Here is a 17,724-nt window from a genome sequence, read left to right as displayed (position 1 = left end):
TCAAGCACAGACACATTCACAAAGAGCGAGAGTGTTAGCTTACTGAGAAATAACCCCTCCAAACCGACTTGATGGATGGATAAGATTCTGCCTGCCTTTTACTGCAAAAGCTCTTCTGGCAATGTTTTTTTCCTGGAATAATTTTCTAGTGTTATGGGGGAGATGGTGGTGGTGTAAAATTAGCGAGGTGCTTTGCCGGCACCTCGGAGAACACTGCCGCATTCTCCACCTCCCAGCCGTGGAGCTGAGAAAGGCCGTGGGGCTTGGAAGAGTGCTCCTGACCCGGCGGCCGGAGCCGGGGGGACCACCCTTATCCCTCAGTCACAGCGCAGGCTGCACGCGGAGGCAGCTCCACACTGTTTGTGCAAATGGTAGGGGACAGGTGCACTTTCTGCCGGAATAAAGAACTACATGAGAGAGAAGCGACTGAGCAGGTTTCAAAGGAAAATGCTGTTAGTCACAGAGACGATAGGAGGAGTGCTCTGGAGCAACAGAAATTGCAAGATAATAAGGATCAGAGTTCACGCAGAGGTTATTCAAGTTATTCACTGTATTTTAATACGACAATTTTTGAGCAAATAAGGTTACTGTATATTGTATAAAGATATAATGAGGAGCAAACTTGTGAGTTTCTTTAAAAATATGTTCTACACCTTGGGACCTGAGAGCATCATTTAAACAACGGTAAAGAGTAAAAGGAAGACAAATACTAATGACTATGTATTTAAAGATGTTTAAGGAACAATTCAGTCCTTATTTCTGTGTTTTACCCAGTAACTTTTTAGTGAGAAAAGCAGGTTTCTAAAGGTAGAGATAACTTTACTGTTAGGACCCGTTAGGACTTTACTGATAGGGCTGAAGGACCCCTAGTCCTTCTGCGTCCCCCCTCTCTATAGAGCAGAAATAACACATTACTGCCTCAGGTAGGTCTCAGGCTGTCTCAGATGGGTAATTCATTCTGGCAGCTAAGAGCTTCCAGTGAGGAACAAACTTATGAGGAAGGCCAAGGGAATCTTCTGTCATCCCATTAATTCTCACACTCTTCCCTTCACCACCTCCTCTTATGTTCCCTCAGTAGCAAAGAAGACCAGACAGGTTGCTCAGGTTACTCCAAAGGTGCATTATGGCACCATGACGCAGTCATGGCCCACCTGTCACCCAATGCAAAGACCTGACCTCATCACACAATAAACTTGAAGGCACTCTCTGTAGGGGCTGTCGGAGCCACATCTGCCCATGCCACCAGCTGTGTGGGTGTTCTTTGCTTTGAGATGCAAAGCCCCCAGACACCGAAGGGAACTGCAAGTTGTGTCCTAGCCCTGTGCCTTCTTTATAGACCCCACATTTCAGACCCTCAGGAAAACATTTGTTTAATTGTAATTTTTAAATCTGTGTTTGTGCACCTGCCTTGTCTCAAGACATTCATCCACCTTTCTTTCTGTTCTCTGTTCTTGTTTACCACAGTACGTTTGTTCCTATAAACCGCTACTGTACCTCATCCTTCTCACTTGTGTGTTTAACATTTAAACTGATCTCTTCCAGCCTGCACAACTCTCCACAGCTCCTCTGGTTATTAGGCACTAATTAATTTATCTATCAGTCAATCAATCAATCATTTTTATTATGCTGGTAAGTAAGTGTGGTGCTTTATCTACATCTCTAAGTACTTAATTTGCCCTCCAACTCAATGGAATAAAAAAGGTAAATTAGACTCAAACAGTTCAAAGCAGCTCTTGCCAAAGCACAAACCCACTCTTGTCAAGGTCAGCAGGAGTTTCGCTGATGGAAAAGGAGCAGAGGTGAGGGCTCTGTAATGTTAACATCCAGAATTAGCAGTGGGATTTTGCAGTCGTTCTCCAGTATCTGATGCAGGACCATACCCTTCACTGGATAACTTAAATGATGGACAGGCTAATTTTTCTTCACTCCACCAAATAAATCCACACTTGGCTTTTTGCCCCTTGTCATGGTCATGACTCCTTTAAGTTGCATTTCATGCATCTTCAAATTTTATTCCCCAAATCACTTATCACCTTTCAAAAAGTCAGTTTAAGATCTTGTTTTGTTTTCAGAGGTGCTGGTTTTACCCATGTGCTTATCAGTAGTGAATTCATTGGTGCCCGCCTTACACTGGGGTAAACACAGAGGGACTCAGGCCTGGAGGCCACGACATGTCTGGCAAAGTATCAGCTCATGAAAGCAATTTGATATAATATTATACAGAATAAATCATGGCTGACATATCTGCTGGAGCTATTTTTAAAGGAAATCATAAAGCTGAGAGGTGTGAAACAGTGAACATAATCTACATTGACTAAGAAAAAAAAAAAAAGCTGTACCTCAGAGGGGACTGAAACAAGGGGTTAGCAACAAGCTCAGAGAGCATCGTTCTGGTCAGGATAAAGGGCTTTGTGCTGATGATATCACTGCTGTGGGAAGGAAGAGCTCAGGGAGATGACAAATGGAGAATTACACAGCTTTATTTTTCTCCCCACTTACAAATGACTTAATCGTGCTGACAGGGTCTCCTCTAACTTCCACCATATGTAGATTACCTTATACTGAATCCAAGCAAATGTCACTCTAATAACTCAACTTTTCCCATCCACTTTATTCTTGTGGCTCTAGGGGGTGTCTGGCAATTTGGGATTACGGTATTAAAAAAAAGAAAGGAAATACAAAGAAAAAGACTGATTTTGAAAGCAAGATAAGTTTTAGGCCTCAAAGCCAAAAGCAGCAGGGAAGATGTGGTGTTCTCTGTAAATACAACAGGGAGATGTGGTGGGTTGAAAAATTAAAATTCAGATGGCAAAAGATCAGCTTCAGCCATCATTTAAATCAGCATGAGCAGCACCTAGGTAGTTGAGGGTGGAAATGGATCACTGGGCCAGAATCTCTTCTCATCCCCACTGCTGTAGATCAAAAATAATCTCAGATTTTGTTTTGTACAAAATTGGTAAAGGAAGAAATAAGCTCAGTGAGGAACTGTCTGGGTGTTACTTGAGTGACAGAGGGATCAAAGGCAAATTGGAGCAGAATGCTACTCGTACGACAAGAGGAAAAACAGAAATGAACAGAAATTACTTTATTTCTCAGCAAAGGACCTTAGGCCACATTCTGGCTTATATGAGCCTCTAGGGAAACAAGCCCAGACTCAGACACACTACCATGCCTAGCTAGGGCCAACTTAGTGTCGCAGGGACTCTGCAAAAGCAGAAGAGGACACAAAGAAATATGCAAAAATGATGACAGGGCTCAAAGGGATGAATCATAAATGGAAGCTGGAACAACTGTCACTATAATACATTCATACATTGTGTCATAGCTTAATGTCAGAACGTAATAAGGACAAAAATATAAAATATCAATTAAACACTGCAAATGAGCTAAACAGTTCAGAAAATGGTTTTAAAGCTCTTACACTACTAGTGAAAATACCTTAACAGATGCACAAATGCACCTTGGGATGAATGCATTATGCATTATGGATTCAGGGCTGCTATTATAACCCTCATAATCACTTTTTCACTTGCTCATGTGTTGTACATCTGTGACTTGTTGGCAAGATATCACAGTGAGAGGAACTCGCAATTTTAGCCAACCTTTTCTCTTTGGAGAGCTTGGCTGCTGTTTTTGCTCTTTCCATGCTTCTGAACCTCTGCAATGCAACCTTTTCAATAGCATATGCTGCAAATGCACTATTACTGCTCTCTTTAAAAACTGTTATATCTCAGTATCTATAAATAGAAAAATGAGACCATAACCGACAAAAGAAGTCATCTCTATGACCTCATTTCAAACGGCAAAAAAAAACATCACTGGATTTACACTGGTGGCATAAATATCAGAATCTGATGAATCACGGAGCATAAAAAATTTTTAGCAGTTCTGGGGAGGCTCCTCTGCTTTTACAGGTTGCCTGATTGTCCAGGGTAGAAACTGGCATCTCCCTCTGGCAATATCTCTAATCCTTTCCAGTGAGAATCATAGAATCATAGAATCATTAAGGTTGGAAAAGACCTCTAAGATCATTGAGTCCAACCGTCAACCCAACACCACCATGCCCACTACACCATGTCCCTCATCTACACGTCTTTTAAATACTTCCAGAGATGGTGACTCAACCTCTTCCCTGGGCAGCCTGTTCCAAGGCCTGACTACTCTTTCAGTAAAGAAATTTTTCCTAATGTCCAATCTAAGCCTCCTTGGCACAACTTGAGGCCATTTCCTCTCGTCCTATCGCTAGTTACTTGGCAGAAGAGACCAACACCCACCTCACTACAACCTCCTTTCAGGTAGTTGTAGAGTGTGATGAGGTCTCCCCTCAGCCTCCTCTTCTCCAGGCTAAACAACCCCAGTTCCCTCAGCCACTCCTCATAAGGCTTGTGCTCCAGACCCTTCACCAGCCTCGTTGCCCTTCTCTGGACATGCTCCAACACCTCAATGTCTTTCTTGTAGTGAGGGGTCCAAAACTGAACACAGGATTCGAGGTGCGGCCTCATCAGTGCCGAGTACAGGGGCACGATCACCTCCCTGCTCCTGCTGGCCACACTATTTCTAATACAGGCCAGGATACCATTGGCCTTCTTGGCCACCTGGGCACACTGCCGGCTCATGTTCAGCCGGCCATCAACCTAGCACCCCCAGGTCCTTTTCCTCCGGGCAGCTTTCCAGCCACTCTTCCCCAAGCCTGTAGTGTTGCATGGGGTTGTTGTGACGCGAGTGCAGGACCTGGCACTTGGCCTTGTTGAACCTCATACAATTGGCCTCACCCCATCGATCCAGCCTGTCCAGGTCCCTCTGCAGAGCCTTCCTACCCTCAAGCAGATCAACACTCCCGCCCAACTTGGTGTCATCTGCAAACTTACTGAGGGAGCACTCGATCCCCTCGTCCAGATCATTGATAAAGATATTGAACAGGACTGGCCCCAGTACTGAGCCCTGGGGAACACCGCTCGTGACTGGCCGCCAACTGGATTTAACTCCGTTGACCACAACTCTCTGGGCTCGGCCGTCCAGCCAGTTTTTCACCAGCAAAGAGTGTACCTAAGTCGTGAGCCACCAGTTTCTCTAGGAGAATGCCGTGGGAGACAGTGTCAAAAGCTTTACTGAAGTCCAGGTAGACCACACCCACAGCCTTTCCCTTATCCGCTAGGGGGGTCACCTGGTCATAGAAGAAGATCAGGTTGGTCAAGCAGGACCTGCCTTCCATGAACCCGTGCTGGTTGGGCCTGATCCCCTGGTTGTCCCAGACATGGCTTCTGAGCGCCCTCAAAACAAACCGCTCCATAATCTTCCCCAGCACCGAGGTCAGGCTGACTGGCCTGTAGTTCCCCGGATCCTCCTTCTGGCCCTTCTTGTAGATGGGCGTCACATTGGCGAGCCTCCAGTTGTCCGGGACCTCCCCAGTTAACCAGGACTGCTGGTAAATGATGGAGAGTGGCTTGGCAAGCTCCTCCGCCAGCTCCCTCAGTACTATCGGGTGGATCCCATCCAGCCCCATAGACTCTCCCCATGAGGAGAAAACATAATAGAAGCAATAGGTAAAATACATAGGAGGAGCCTCCACTTTCCATTGAAAGTGGAGCTTTGAGATGTCAGCAGAAGGGAGTAAAGTCATACAGCCATTAGGGGAAAACATATGTTTGCAGAGATGTGACCATGAGTCCCGCACTGCAGCCAAAAGCATGGCTAATAGCCCCCAGCCAAATGCTATGAAAGCAGGAGGAAAAAAGACTACAGAGAATAAGATGACTTATCTGTCCACGATTCACTGTAGGAAGGTGCATTTTCCCTCTCCAGCACTGGAAGTTTTGAAAGTACCTCCTCACAACTAGCATTGTCAACATAATGATATGCACTATAATTTTAAGCACTGTAGGGACCTCTCTTCTGGATACAGCTTGGATACAATAATGTAGCACTTTTCATTGGTCCATTTTACCAGTGTCCTATCATGCTGAAGAAGAAATAAAAAATAATTCTTTTTTTGATACTCTTTCCATGTTACCTCTGATGTCTGAGTAATCCACCATTACCTGGGTTTAGGGATAAGTGAAACACGTAGAAATCTGTCACAGTGGGAAAGCTAATATATTTGCATGGGGTCAGAAGGAAGAATAGGTTGATCACATAATCAAACAAATTTCAAAAGACAAACACTGTTCAACTTTAAAATAGTTAAAATGAACAACTATCCATCTTCTCCCAGCATTTTTTGGACCAAATTAAGGAGTTAATAGAGAGAGTAGCAAAATTTTCCTGGAAAATAGATTAATTTTGGTGCTGTGTGAACTGTCAGTGTCTTGGCATGCTCGGGAAAGTTAATTCAGAAGGTGGGATTCATTTCACCTAACGTCTGATGTCAGCTGTAAGCTGCTCATTCTAGGTGTTTTATAGTCAGTGGAAAGAAAAAAGTAATTTTAGGACATGACTGATGTGATGTTTTCAGGGCATCTACTTTCAGAGAAGATGAACTGAGCCACAGAAATCTCCATTATCTATAAAAGGAACCCAGACAACAAACCCAGAAGTAAACACCTTCTTCAGAAACAAGATGACCTTTAGTTTCCTGTCTTTCCTGCCTTAAATGAGACAGAGCCGTCTCATAAAGTTCCAAAGCACAACCATTTCTGAATAACAACATCCATAAAGCAATAGCTTAATAATAATATTAGATGGATCTCAAACCGTTTTCAGAGAAGGCAAATTACACTTATTACACTTTTGCTGAGAGGAGAAGACTGACAACAGCCAACCATGGTGGTCATGCAGAAGGTCAGTGCCAGAGGCAGAAAGAGAAGCCAAGTGTCCTGCCTTCCTGTGTGCTCCTTCAGCTCAACAAACCTGCCCTTAATTTCTGTATTCTACTTAAGAGATTTAACTTTATAGCTATAGTTAATCTTTCTGAACTTTCCTGAATGTCTCCATAGACAGTCTCTGAGGGAACATTATCTGCCTTTCCTGCTGATGTTTAGAGCTGTGAATACAACTGCGTCACCTCTTCTTTTCACCTTGGAAGGCATCTCCATCTCTCACATGTCTGCTTTTGGGGCCATTTTGAGAGTTGTCCCACCTACTCCTATCTGCAGCAAAAGTTCAGCTAGAGTCTGCCAAGAACACCGACATCTACAGGGCTAGTTGCATCACCAGTCTCTCTGCTCCTCTTTTGAAACACAAAACTGGACACTAGAGAGCACCTGGAATAGAGAAGACATTAAGAAAAAAGATGAAAGTAAAAATAACTGAATGATGAAGTTCTCGCTCACCAAGACTTAGCATTGAAAGTTTCAGAAAACTTTCAAAGGCATATCAAGGTTGCTGATGTGTAAAGTTGCAATCACAAACACGTGATTTAGGCAAAAGAACCTCCAGGAACAGGATGTATTATTTTATCTGAAATTTATACAGTTTTGTGATTATACGAGGGTTTCTGAGTCAGAAGCCTTGACACAGATCTGAAGCAATTCTTCGAGACGTACAGCTTCACGAGCTGTGCCAAAGAGATTCTGGGGATTTACAGCGTACACTGATTTTAATGCAGTGAAACAAATTCTGTTCTGCTGCATAGACATGTAAACTCCACTAAATTTAGCAGTGCTCCAACAGAGGTGTGCAGAAGACACACACATAGAGTAAATGATATTTAAATTCTGCCCCCCAAGGCCCCTTACTGATCAAAGCAGGTGGCGTCAGTAGTCTATAGACAGGCAGCTAGTGCTGACCTCAGTGCCCGAGGGTGGTGGGGGTTGCAGTGGGACAATGAATCCATGACAGACTCCTGCCCTCCTGGGGCAGTGGCTGGAGGTTTTCAGGGTAACCCACGGCATCTCACCTGGCACTAGGGGTCTGCACTTGGGCAACCGAGTCCCCTGTGACAGGCATTCCACTGATTTCAGTGGGTATTGCTTGACATCTGTCACATCTATAGAGCCTATATGCAAAGGAAGTAGTGAGATTGTAAGCGTCAAATGAAGAAGGATGAATGGATTTATTTAAAATATATAATGGCGGTGGAGGGCAGGACATGTGCTTGTCAGGAAAAGGGATTATTCCCAGATTTTTGAACACAGAAAAAGGTTTTAGCCAGTATCACTCCCAATTAACAAGACTGAGGCAAACCCAAACATGTTCCCAATCTTTACTGTTGTATTTATAAACAGAAAGTAATTCCATTTATGGGCATGTGAATTTTTCTCTTCAGATTCATCAACAATGTTATTACATTCAGATCTGGACACAGTCTTCTAGAGTAGTTTTGTAAAATAAATAAAAAGCAAATTTTGTTCAGCATCATGTCGGTTTGATACACATAAATACTGGTTCCAGCAGGGCTTAACTACAATTAAGTGATATGATGTTGAATCTAACTGATCCTCTCTCATACGAGCTAACCGATCCTGCCAATTGTTTCTATTTTTACAATTGTAGTTGATTACTGTGGAAGGGACACAAACCTTTGTTTCTCTCTCTGAAGGAATTTGATAGCTAGCATGGTAAGCAGTAAACCTGCACTGTCCATATCTTTCAGAGAAGCTTTGCATATTAAAAATCTAAAAGGACACTACTGTTAGCTCTTACATCCTGCATAAAAAGACCAAGGAATTTGAACCCATGATTTGAGCAAGTTGACTGACAACATTCTGTTGAAGAAACTTGTCTTAACTTGTGGGTTTGATTCCCTTCCTTCCTCCTTAAAATACAGGAAACCCAGAAAGTCAAGTAGGGAAACCTGTAAAATAATATTACTTTTAAGAAAAATAAGACAGTAAAGGAAAGCAACATTTCCAGAATCATTTTCTTGAGACCATACATATAATATTACAACCTTTTGCACATTTTTTTAATATCTATCTGCCTATATAAAATTGTTGAAAAACTGTGGATTAGAGTACAGATTGACACTTAATCTCAATTTAAAGAGTGAAAGTGATGGAGAAGTTGCAGTATCCCTTTTTAGCTTCTTCCAATGATTTATTACGTCACTGTTTAAAAAAATTGAATCTGATGATATATGATAATATGTCTATTCTGTGGAATATCATGTGCAAAACCAATATAAAATGCATAAATTAAATCTAAAAAAAAATTTGCAGTGAGGATGCATGGATTTTGAAGGCCCCATTCTACAAAATGCCAGGCTTGTTTGCCAAGATGGTAAGTACATTTTGCTACTTTTAACGCCCATGGGGAATCACACCAATTGCTAATTCACCAGAACAGACTCGTAAAGCATGTCTGGTATAATTCTCCCTTTAAAAAGTTATGATGGTAAAATGACAAAGTGCAATAGTATTTGCAAACCACACCATTCTGAAACTTGGCATGATATCTTAGATCCTGTGGGTGGATTAGGTAGGTCACTGGCTTTTGTACACATCTGCTACAGCAGTGATACAAAGAATGGATACTGATCTGGCTTCTATAACAATAATAGTAAGAAATCAAAATGTACAATTTACTTGCATTATAAATATCTCACAAATTGTTTACCACACAAGTCAAATGTTCCCGTGGACATCTGATTCTCTGTGCAGTTCAGCTCTGAAAATAACTTTTTCTGTAAAAATGACCTTGTGAATGGATTGTTACTCACTGCTTTCTCATTGCTTGTAACAAACAGTCAGAAGTTAAAATTATTCAGAAGCCATTCAAAGTTTTTTGAATAATCATATTTTTTCTTGTTGTATAGCATAAGTTGCAGCTGCCTACTGAAATTTTGCAGCCTTCTCACCATCTACCAACACTGTCATCTCCTGAAAGATGGATTTTTTTGTTTGTTCTGTTTTGTTTCTTCTTATGCTCAGGAACACTCATGTTGTTATAGATCGGTACATTATAGAATTCCACTGGAAAACACAGTCTAATGTAAATGACTGCTTCAGCACATGCTAAGTTTGGTTTTCTGTTACATTGTGCTTTAGCAGATGACTTGCCACCTGAGCTATGAAGACTCAGATATGAGGTTTCCTTTGCATTATTGGTGTGGCCATGAGTCACAAACAGGGCACTTGGAAATAGGAAATATGAAGCTCAGCCTCTGGTAGTACCGGAGTAGTCCAGATCACACTTGGACTGGAATACTTCAGTTCTGGTGCTTTGCTTATTTACACTGGTGGCTAGAATAGCTCATAGAAATCTTATGAGTCACATGGGTGCAGGAGGAGCCTGGTTGAAATGTAGTGTTCTAGCATGCAGCTAGACAAAGAGCATGAAACACACAGGTAAACCAGTTAGCTTGCGACCTTGAATCGTCTCTAGAACTTTTCAGTTCTTCCCTTTCCAAGATGAAAAAAAAATCTGTGTTTACAAATGCTTCTCCAGAACTTTAACCTTGCAAACCCCATACTATACAACTGCTTTCTTAGTTATTTCAGTTTGGCCCATAGCTCTTTATAATAGTACTTTTATATGATGCAAGTTAAATGGACTTAAAGTAGAAATATTTATACCAACTTCCATATCAGGAATGTCATGATAAAATTTCCAAACAGAATCCATCACATTTTAATATTACAAATCAATTGAAGCATTAATAGTGTGATAGCTGGACTGCAGTCAAGCATACTGTCAGTTGAGGTACTACCCCTAAGCAAGTTTATCTCAAACTTCTGACCACTACATTTAACAACCTTGATTCCTAAATATGAATGATCAAACATACATGAAAAAAACAATTCAGAAATTAATGAGTTTTTACAAAATAGCAAATTATGTCAGGAGAAAAACAGTCAAAATAATAGCAGTTAAAGATGAATGTTTATGCATTATACATACTTACATTTGTCTTTTTGAAAAGTAATGGAGTGTGTGAAAAATATAGTGGAAATAAAAGTAGGTCTGGGAAAGGTGATACACTGACCTGTGTATTTCATAATAAACCGGTGATTCAGCCAAATATGTAGAGTGTGAAAGGCTGGGAATTTATATCCATGTCAGCTAAAGGGATTTGAACTAAACTCTTCTCAGGAGAGTGCCCTAGCCACCTGCTGTAATCTGAAGTATGTTAAGGGATCACTCTACTTTTTGTTGGAGCTGAATTACGGCACAGAAGTTATGCAGCCATAGAGATAAGCAGTGAGCAGTAGCAGTGCATAGTAGCTTTCCCTCAGTAAGTTTGCAGACGACACCAAGTTGGCCAGGAGTGTTGATCTGCTGGAGGGTAGGAAGGCTCTGCAGAGGGACCTGGACAGGCTGGATCGATGGGCTGAGGCCAATTGTATGAGGTTCAACAAGGCCAAGTGCCGGGTCCTGCACTTGGGTCACAACAACCCCATGCAACTCTACAGGCTTGGGGAAGAGTGGCTGGAAAGCTGCCCGGAGGAAAAGGACCTGGGGGTACTAGGTTGATGGCCGGCTGAACATGAGCCGGCAGTGTGCCCAGGTGGCCAAGAAGGCCAACTGCACCCTGGCCTGCATCAGAAATAGTGTGGCCAGCAGGAGTAGTGAGGTGATTGTGCCCCTGTACTCGGCACTGGTGAGGCCGCTCCTTGAATACTGTGTTCAGTTTTGGGCCCCTCACTACAGGAAGGACATTGAGGTGCTGGAGCGTGTCCAGAGAAGGACAACGAGGCTGGTGAAGGGTCTGGAGCACAAGTCTTATGAGGAGTGGCTGAGGGAACTGGGACTGTTTAGCCTGGAGAAGAGGAGGTTGAGGGGAGACCTCATCGCGCTCTACAACTACCTGAAAGGAGGTTGTAGTGAGGTGGGTGTTGGTCTCTTCTGCCAAGTAACTAGCGATAGGACGAGAGGAAATGGCCTCAAGTTGTGCCAAGGGAGGTTTAGATTGGACATTAGGAGAAATTTCTTTACTGAAAGAGTGGTCAGGCCTTGGAACAGGCTGCCCAGGGAAGAGGTTGAGTCACCATCCCTGGAAGTATTTAAAAGACGTGTAGACAAGGTGCTTAGGGACACGGTGTAGTGGGCATGGTGGTGTTGGTTTGACGGTTGGACTCGATGATCTTAGAGGTCTTTTCCAACCTTAATGATTCTATGATTCTATGATATCTGTAGTGCCTTTATAGAAGGGAGTCCTAGACTGCTCTCAAAAATATTCAAGTAACTTATAGTCAATAGTTGACCAAGCACAGAAGAAGCAGAGCAGAATCCAGACTCCTGCTGAGGGCTTCTGCTTGCTGTCTTGCATTATTAAGAGAATCTGTGAGCTGCCTCTTCATGCCCCATAATTTAATGGTTACAGGTCATAGGCCTTCACTATGAAGAAATGTCTGAAGCATGGTTTTCTGTTTTCAGTGAAGTGTTCTCTCTGGTCGGACAATATTACATGAAAAGCTGACCCACCACCACCAGAATGATGGGTCCTGCTTTGCTTTTTCATAAAAATCAATGCACTAGTAGGCAAAAATACTGAGGTTTCCAAATGGAAATACGACCGTTTACAGCTCTGATTTGTGTGTACAGGTCCTGGAGAGAAGCTTGAGTTCAAATACAAAAGTTCTGGGGGTTTTCTCCACCCCTCCTCAAGCTGGCTTCTGAATCCTGCTCCACAATCAATGCTTAACTCACAGCTGTATAAGTCCTGTGTTGTCTCTACCCCCAATGCATTAATAACCAACACTACCATGAAGAAAGAAGTTAGGGTTGATTCTGCAGTGTTCTGGTTCTTATTATGGTAATTTCATTTTATGAAAGAGAAGGTAGAAGTGAATGAAGATGAGGAGATGGTGCTACTAATGCAAGTGGCATTTTAGAGTGAGTTTGGTTTAAGAGTGTTTTATATTCACAGACACAAAAGATGATTTAAGGTGCATGCAGTGTACAGTCAGTCTGAGATGTCTGGGAAAAGGAGCTCTAAAGGGCAGACAACAAGGCGGTGACCTAAGGAAGCACAAGGACTTGGCAAAGCAGCTGCCAGGGCAAACCCTCATTTGTGAGGGGTGCAGCTTGGTCACTGCCTCATTAGCAAGGCAAACAAACAAAACCAACACACATACAAAATAATTGCAGTGAAGAAAGCCCAAATGTTGGTTGCTGCTTACTAACTATACATCTTCTGCTCAGCTCTAAAGAGTTACTTTGGCAGTCACGGAAGTGGCAAAGGGAAGGGACAAAAATGACAGTAACAAGAATATAACAAGAGAGGAAGCAGATGCCACACCCTCCTTTGCAGTTTATGACCAATTATAGGATTTCTATAGTCTCCATGAGGCAATTAAAGAGTTATGCTTCAGTGACCAATTAATATTCACTTGACATCATCAGTTTACCAACATCTCAGAGAAACAGCTTTTGTTGTCCCTTGTCAAAGTAATTGCATTACAACAGAGTAGCCACAAAAAAAAACAAAAAAACACCACAAAAAACAAAGCAAAAAAAAAACCCCAAACAAAATGTGAGCTTTCTTGATTTGGAGGGATATTTTCCCCTGTACCTTTAAAATACAGAAACACTGGAAAACATAAAGACTCTACTTAGTAGAGTACAGTAGGAATATTTCTATGATGTAAAAATTATTTGGACAAAAAAAAAAAAGAACAAACCAAAACAAACCGAAAACAAAACATTTTAAGCACCAGAGGAAAATTCTGACTGACTCACTGTAGCTTAACTAGTCAAAGCTTTCAGGTATATTCTGGAGAGCAAGGGAGAGGTAAATCCTACATAAATCACACTATAATTCATTTAAGAAGTATTGATTTGCACTTGATTAAGAGAAGCTCATAAGACCAAATTTATTAGTCCTTACTCAACAAGCATCCTATTGAGTCACATGATAAGTTTTCCTCCAAATACTGGGAAACGAGACAAAAGAAGCAATGGATACAGATTAATTAGACTGTAACTGAATTAATTGTACTCATTTATAAACTACTAGCAGTAATTTTTCCTTTGCTTATAACTTATTTCTTAATTGTTTCCCATTCGGAAGTGTCCCCCTGGTCCACCTGATGGTGTCCATCTCTCTCTGCTGGCCTGGAGGGGCTAAGCTTGAGCAGGATTCTGCCGTGGGCACCTCCACCAGGCATCAAACACTGGGCAGAACCGATCCAGGGTGCAGAGCTCAGTGAGAGCATTTACAGGGCGCGTTAGTGTGGGCTAGCCAGAACAACATCTATTCCCACCCTGTCTCACTGTGGGTGAGTCACCCAACAGACAAGCCCTAAATTCCGCTTTCACCAAAACCTGAAGTTTAGCACCCAGAAGATGAATTTTTTCTTCATGAAAGCCCTGATTAACCACTCTGAGGCTCCTGAAAGGCTATAACTGCTTATTATTTACTAATTAGTGGGCTACTAATGTTCTCAGGTTGCCTTGGTTACAGTTAGGTTACTGTTATTGCAGGGTACTGCCAGGTTACTCTTATTGCCAAGAACAGTCCCCAGTTTGAAAAAGCAGAGCCTCTCAGTGCCTAACCCCCATTTAACCCAGTCAGGTTGTACCAATGAGTCACCCCTGTGTCAGTTCAAGAGGTAATAAGCACTTATAGCTCTGACTTAGTACACAACTCGGATGATTTCAGGTTCTCTCTTTAGCATTTCCTATGGTTGACTCAGGGTGTCTCACAGCTGACATTCACGGATGAGTGCTGCAGTCACCGGTATAGATGTAGGGCTGTGGCCCATATCAATGCCTGTTAAAACTGGGCATCAGAAAACACAAAAAAGTCAGAGGGTCAAAGTGAGAGGACATGAAAGAGGTGCAAATGGGAAAGCAAACTTGCAGAGCAAGGCAGTCCCCGGCAGAGGTGACTACAGACCACTCCTTTGATTGGTTTTACATTTCATCCAATGAGTGTCTAACAAAAAATGTATAAGGCATCCAAGACAAATGGGATCCTGGGAATTGTTGGGTTTCGAGAGGGAGTTTATGATTAAGTCACAGATTTATGCCCTTCCTTGCTTGTGAACTCTTTTTCTGACCCTAAAAATCTCTCATTCTCTGCTGTGAAGTGCCATGGCTTTCACACGAGCTGTGGAAGTCAGCTCCTCACTCTCCCTTCCCCTCCTCTCTCTTCCACACTTCTACCTACTTTAAAAGCCCAGTGCTTTAGGGCACTGTTCTGGGAAAGGAGAAACATGGGTGACAGTATGGGCATTTATATAAAAATTGAGTCCTACTTCTGTTGAAAAAATTACAAGGAAAGAATGAAGCAGTTATCTCTACCCAAAGGCTGAAGAAGTCTTTAAAAAAGCTCCTAGTTACACCACATTGCAGAGCCATTCCTAAATCCATGAGAGAGGTGGGATTTCAGTTTAGTTCAGCATTTGTTATAGTTTGGGTAGTCTATGAGAAGTCTGAGCTTGGTAGGGAAAATGGAGCTAGAGAGAAGAAAATCCTCCACAATGTATTTCCAAAAGGAAAAAAAACGCTGTATTCTTGGCTCTCTCTCTGGATTTGTGTCTAAAGCAGAGAAAGTATAGAGGAAAAGGGAAAAATTATCCTCTCCTGGCTGCATTGTTCCCTTTCTAGTAAGGCATTGAAGCATTAAGTATTGAATTATGTGCTGGATGCCATGTTGTAGACAAAAATATTAACCAGTTGCAGATATTTTTATTATATGGTGTGGTGGTGCATTCATACCCCCCTTTCTTCCCTGGGCCACTCATTGATCTGGGCCGCTTGTTGATCTCAGAAATTTCCATGAAACCTCAGCCTTGGTGTACTGAGTCTGGCAGTTGAGCGCTCCTTGACTGTATCAGAAACTCTGCACAGCTGAGGCTGGGAACATCCTCCTACTGCCTGGCCCGGGTGTCCAGTAGAACAACACCGAAACCTTGAGAATTTTTTTAGTAATTACCATCTGGGACTGTGACCAGGCTGGAAATTTACAGATGACTAAAGCCAACCATCTCGCGAACCTATAAACGGTGGTCCTAAGTGAGGCCCTTTGAGCTCTCCTGGACCGCAGCGGCTGCACCCAGCATCTCCCTCTGAGTGGGAGCCTCTCAGAGCTTGCAATCTTTCAGGCCTATGATATTCGGAGGACCACTGGGTCCTGGGTGAGTCCCTTTTGAAGCTCAACCCTTCGCCCGTTGAGAGGGAATGCCTAGCCATTCGACGTGAATATTTCTTCACTGAAATCGAGGGGAATTTTTAACAGGTATACCTTCTGTATATTTTTTTATATATATATATATTTCTCTGTGTGTGTGAACTAATAGTAAGCATAATCTGTAATTAAGTTGTGATTGTAGTAGACTTACTAACTTACTTTGCAAATATTGAATTAGTTAATGATTAGGCATTACTAAAGTTTGTCAATGATTGGTTGATAATTAAGTGTTGCTAAATTGTGAATGAAACCTAGACTGTCCCTGAAATATAAACCCTTAGATGATTTTCCTTTATATGTTTCACCCATGTAATAAATAATAGAGTGAACCTTGCCATCGAATTCTATTAGGTCACACCTTTATAAATCTCTATTAAAATCACTTTCTGCTAATTTCTTTGACAGTGATTCTTTAAGCGACCTCTAAACCACTCATTCACGACATATGGTTTAAAGAAAACAAACAAACAAAGAAAAAACTCCAGAGAAACCATAGAAAACAGGACAGAAGACATAGAAGCAGAGGACCTGACCTAGCAAGGAACCAAACAGTTCAGTCCTTGGATATCAATCACCGTGCATATAAAATCATCACCATCTCCCCTCAGTGCTTGCAAGTTTCCAGAATAAGTCACCAAGTTACCTTCTGAAGGAGCAGGTGAAAGACGTAAGTCCCCTTCTTCTATAAGAAAGGAAGCTAAGGAGAATTCAGAGAGAAAACCTAAGACACATTTTCTTTCCAGGTTTTGGAATTGTAATAAAATGAGAAGCAGGGTGTGTGTGTGGAGGGAGGGGGGGAACAGAAAAAATTGTTCAAGTAGCATGTCTTCTCTGGTAATAGGAAAAAGAAAAAAAATTCTGAGGCCAGAGTTTTAGCTAATTTAAATCATCATTGGGTTCAAGGGAATTACATTGGTTAACAGAGGCTCAGAATTTGCCTTACTTGTATTTCTTTGAAAAGATTTATATTCAAATAAGCATTTAGGTAATTTCAGTTTTTTCTTTGTTCATGGCACTGGGTTTCTAGTTTGTTTCATTGCTTTCTCTATCACAAAGGAACAAATTCTTTTCTCTGCTAAGTTATTCCTCTTTGAAGAATAGCTGTGAGGAGCAAGAGGAGGAACAGATTGGCAACATTTGTCAGTGCTCATCTGCCTTTATTATCCCTTGGGGCCCTGTTTTCTGTGTTATCTTCTGTTTTGCTTGGGGAATGCTCTGAGTTTCCAAAAGAGCCTTTAATCATGACTATGCTATCAGAGTTCGGGCAGAAAAGCCATACGTGTCTGAGTTTTGATGCTATGCTGAACTTCCTAACCTTTTGTGAGGTAGTTCTGGGTGATGCCAATACAGTAACTCATAAAATGCTCCTTAGTATCTCCCCACCTTCAACTTTTAAGAACAAAGTTAAAAAAGGTTGAAGATTAGTGACCTCGTAAGAAGTTATTCCCATCAGAAAGTATTGGTACTGTGCAACAGTCACTTTACTGTGCTGAAACATGAGGTAGAGCCCAACATAATTCTTTCAATGAATTGCAAGTTTTAAAGGTCTAAGTATTTAACACTTTAAAAAGGCTATTGACCTCAAGTAATCCATTTAAGAAGTGCACACATCATAACTTTGAGATCCTTAAAGGTTTCAGCATATTTTTCAGAAGGAAAAAAAAAAAAAAGAATTTATGAAATCCATTAGCTGAGCTTTGCTCTGTGCTTTT

The sequence above is a fragment of the Calonectris borealis genome, chromosome 1, assembly GCF_964195595.1.
Source record: "Calonectris borealis chromosome 1, bCalBor7.hap1.2, whole genome shotgun sequence".
NCBI classification, from domain to species: domain Eukaryota; kingdom Metazoa; phylum Chordata; class Aves; order Procellariiformes; family Procellariidae; genus Calonectris; species Calonectris borealis.
Note: the sequence above shows the minus strand (reverse complement) of the source record.